This window comes from Macadamia integrifolia, chromosome 4 (assembly GCF_013358625.1).
Source record: "Macadamia integrifolia cultivar HAES 741 chromosome 4, SCU_Mint_v3, whole genome shotgun sequence".
In the NCBI taxonomy this organism is placed as follows: Eukaryota; Viridiplantae; Streptophyta; class Magnoliopsida; order Proteales; family Proteaceae; genus Macadamia; species Macadamia integrifolia.
The window spans coordinates 5,803,029-5,808,053 of NC_056560.1; positions in this window are offsets into that span (position 1 = coordinate 5,803,029).

A 5,025-nucleotide genomic window follows, 5' to 3' on the forward strand; every position below is an offset into this window, starting at 1 on the left:
TTTTTTTTTTTTTTTTTTGGGTGGGGCGGGGGGGAAATTCATAACATTTTGTCTAGAGTGGTCTTTTGTTAGAGGGTAGAGATATAATCCTTTGGCTTAGAAAATTAGCTTTGTAAGGCCTTGAAAGGAAGGTCTACAATTATGTCCATGATCTCGCCCCCCATAACTTTTTGTACTTATTTTATTGTTTCTCCTGTTATATGCTTTTATTCATAAGGGGGGGGGGGGGGGGTAAAAGAAGATTGGAAGATTGAGAGAATTAAAAACTGAATTCGAGTTTCAGTGAACTCCTTAGAGAGTTTGAAAAGAAAGAATTGTTATTTTTTCCGTAGCTATCCCTCCATACAAGTTCTCTATTTATGCTCTTTAACGAATTGAAGAATCTATTATCTATTCTACTCAACTAACTCTCTCTGTCCACTAATTAATTTTTTAACAATCTTTAACCATTGGCTTTTGTCATCTTGTAGTCTCCGGTCCAACCGGACTCTCTTCTAGTTCTGGTACTCCTCTTCCTTGGTCTTGCTTATGAGGAATAATAGTATTGGAATGGACATTGGACTCTTCATCCATTTCCTTATTGACAGTACCAATAATTTGCTGGTGATCTAAGACTATAGGGCTATCCATATCATTATCTACCCCATAAAAAACAACCTTGTCCTCAAGGTTGAGAGCAGGAAATCACTCAGCAAAAGGTTGAAAATCCTCCCATGTGGCATCTTCCACAGCTAGGCCCTCCCATTGAACCAGGATCTGAGGAACTATGTGACCTTGTTGAATAATTTCTCTACTTGACAAAATAGCTAAAGGACTATAAATAGGTTGTTGATGATAACTCAAAGTTGGCAGAGGACTATCAAGAACAGAGTGAGGATCACCATGAAATGGTCAAAGTAGAGAGACACGGAAGACATGATGAATTCTACTTCCTAGTGATAATTGAAGATGGAGAGCGACCATGCCCACCCTCTTGATTACCTGAAATGACCCATAAAAACTCCTACTAAGCTTTTGAGTTGGTCGGTAAGCTACAGTCTGTTTGTCTATAGGGCTGTAACTTGAGTAAGACCCAATCTCCCTCACTGAATTGCAATTCCTATTTATGTCCATCAGCAGTAGACTTCATTGTAACTTAAGCCTTCATCAGATTAGTCTTGAGATGATGGAGGAGTTCAGTTCTATCCTTGAGCACATGTTGCACAGCTTCAACTCAAGTAGTGCCTGTAATGTAATCTGGAAGTGCAGGGTAATTTGCCATAAAGAGCTTGAAAAGGGTAATCTTATCTGACCTTAAGATTGTTGAAAGACGTACCCGATAATGAAATATAAGACCACTTGTTTGGATGAGAAGTAATTCTAGATTGCAGGAGACGACCTATTGAAGTAAACCTGTAGACACCCAATTTTGTCACCCTCCTCTAGCTATGATGAAATATGGATCTTGGATGCGACTTTCAACTTCCGAGCGACAGAGATGCTGATGGAAACATTCCCCTACCTTGGAAATCCCCACGTTGGAGAGAGGAAGGTCTAATTTTGACTTTTCATATATGAAGGAATCTGGTCAAGATGACCATACAGATGGATAGTGCTCGGAAATACAATTCCAACGATATATGGTATGCCAAAATTGGACCGATGGATCTTTGGCAATCATTCCCGAAAAATCATGTTTTTTTCGCTCGCATGTCGCACACACCGGCCACCCAGCCAGCTAGCCCAGCTAAGCCCAGTCTGGCTGCACACTTGTGCACAGGGCCTAGCGCACTGTTGCACATTGTACGCGAGCCCGCCGCATGTTGTGCGCGGCCTCGCCTCATAGGCTCTGCCGCACAGTGTGTAGGCCCCAGCTGCACACTGTGCACACTGTGCAGGCACACCATGCACACATGGCCCGCGCACTGTGCACACTGTGCCTGCACCCTATGCATATGGCCCGGACACCGTGCACATTTCCTGCACACCCATGCATTCACGCACCCGGGACATCACATGCACCCTCGGTAAAACCTTCTCTCTCCTCCCACTTTTTTGAAAACTACCTTTTTGGGCAAAATCTTCACTCCTTCCACTTTTTCAAAAACTACCTTTTTCGGAAAAACCTTTTCTCTTCTCCTGCTTTTTTGAAAATTACCTTTTCTGGCAAAACTTTCTCTTTCCTTCCGCTTTTTTCAAAAACTGCCTTTTCTGGCAAAACTTTCCCTCCTCCCGCTTTTTCGAGAACTACCTTTTCCAAACTTCCTCTCCTCTAGCTTTTTCAAAAATTTCTTTTTTTGACAAAACTTTCTCTTCTCCTGCTTTTTCAAAAAATGCCTTTTTTGACAAAACTTTCTCTCTCCCCCGCTTTTATGAAAATCACCTTTTCCAACCTGAAATTTCTCTCTCCCATTTTTTCTGAAAACCTCTCTTTACCCACTGAACAAAATCCCTCCCCACCCATTTTTGCCTTCAACCCCCCTTTTTCCCATTGGACAAAAATCCTATCTCTTCACTTTATGCAAGAGCCTCCCTTTTGTCCACTAGATAAAGGGATTCCTCCTCTCCTATTTGGTTGAAAAAAAATATAAATACCCCCCTCCCTAAGAAAAAAGACACCAACAGACACCTGAATCCCTTTTAGAGTGAAATTTTCCTCCCCTCCCCCCTCTTGATTTTCATTGGATCTTGGAGTGATCTTCGTCAAGATCTGAAAACTCATTCGGATCTTCGAAGTGTTCTTCGGGATCTTGAAGATCTTCAATCCAAATTCTTAGTTAGATTCAGTTTTTAGCCAAAAATAGTATGTTCTTGAGCCGCCTCCCTTGAGTGTTCTTGAGCATTCTTGAGATAGAAACCCCCCTTTTTTAGGTTCTTCGGGTCTACGAAGAGATCTTTGTTAAAATCTGAAACTCTGTTCGGATCTTCAAAGTGTTCTTTAGGACTTTGGAGTTCTTCAATCCATATTTAGGTCAACCCTTTTTCTTTTCAGAAATAGCCTTTCCCAGCCGAACCTCTGTCCGAGTGTCCTTGAAATATTTCTAGAAATAGCCATTCCCAGCAGAAGCTCTACCGAAGTGCCACCTCAACCTAGCCCTCCCTTAGCCTATCCCCAACGGAAGCTCTGTCGGAGTACCACCTCATCCCAAGCCCAAAAATAGCCTCCCCTAGCCGAAGCTCTGTCCGAATCCAAAGCCAGAAATAGCCTTCCCTTGCCAAAGCTCTTTAGAAATCCAAATCCGAAAGTAATCGTTCCTAGTCGGAACTCTGTCCAGATACCATCACAATCAACATCTCTCAAGAAAGGAAGTTGGAGATGAAGACCATCTTCTCCTGAGCTAGGAGAATCTGAAAAATAGTCCGAGCCAGTACCAACTAGGGGCCCACCCCTATTGACTCGAAATCGGGGTCAAATTCAGGTATAATCTCTCTCCCCATTTAAGCATAATGTAGACATCTAATAAGCCTTGTTTTAATGTATATAATAGTTTGAATTCAATTAATGTATATATGTGTGATAACTTAGCCATACATGTGGATTAGCAATAATTGTGAAAAAATGTTCATTCTCAAGCATCTAGCAAGAAGACCGATTGAACCGGGCAGTTTGGGTGCTTAACACCTTCCCAACTCTGTAACCTGACACTTACCCTAAATCTCTGGACCAGACCAAATTTTGGGCCATTTTCTCAGGAATCGGGCCCACCCTCGGGTCCTAGGCCCATAACCCTAGGTGGTGACTCCAAACCCCATTTGAATGATCTCGATCCACGAATGGGACCATCATCAAAACCCCCATCTCAAATGACGAATTTCATACTCTTGCAAAATAGACCTCCATGTATCTCTAAGCGGTGATACGGCGGTGTGGGGCCCTCAATCGAAGCACACATAACTCAAACCCCTCTCCTCCTCACATGAAGGTGAAGAGAGAGAGAGAAGAGAGAGGGCGGGGATCCATCTCTAGCCACCACCCTCACAGTGGCGACTCCACTAGGGATAAATGTCAAGCATCCAATACTAGATGCTACCTTTAAATGCAAGAACATTTCCACCACATTTGTTTGGAAACGTATCTGGCTAATCCCATGTTTGTAATTGTATTTACTAAATGCATCATGCATTATGCTCGAAATGAAATCATTTGGCGAGGGACTCCCTGTCATACCCGCACCCTCAGGGAGGTCAGTGCATATCATGGAGAGTACTCTGAGAGCAAATGATACCCGCTTCCTATAAAAGAATGAAAGGTATCATCAAACGGCGAGGATGTTGTATTTGTGCCAGCACCCTCAGGGAGGTCCGTGCACTTTATAATATTCTAAGATCGAATGCGTCATCAAACGGCGAGGATGTTCGTATTTGTGCCAGCACCCTTGGGGAGGTCCGAGCACTTTATGGCATTCTGAGAACGAATGATGGTTACCCTACATTACACTTTTGCACACAATCACTCATGTTCCACCACCCTGTGGCCAATTGCTTAACCTCATGTGTAGTCACGAGTAATGGGCAAAGAAGTCATCCCCTTGATCTCGTACCTATGGGTATATCAAAAGGATCTCATACCTTGCGTATATAGATCCTGTCAAATAAGCCTTGTCGATCCTATTGTATCCACCGCATGCTCGCATCATATAGAAAATAGATGAAGAAGCTAGGAGCGCCACAAGCTAATTGTAGAACTTATTTGCGGTCTTGAAAAGGAATGTTCCTACACTATATTCCCATCGTAGAGAATTGCTTTCCTAAATTGGGTTCCAGATAAAAGGTGTCCCTCCTCTTTAAGAAAAAAGTCCAAATACGTGACTCAGGGGTAATCCCGCCAGAGTCACGTCAAGTCCCGAAAAGTCCCGAGAAAATCAGGAGGAAGGACACCTAGTGGGAAAAGAGCAAGGAAAGCATGACTTTATTACACGGAATGTCTTATGGGAATATTCTCGACAAGCCATTTGTATGAATCTCCTGCTTATGACATTGTGTGCACTAGGGGCATCGAACCCTATCCACCCCCTATCATTAAGCGGACTAACTTTGGATGGATCA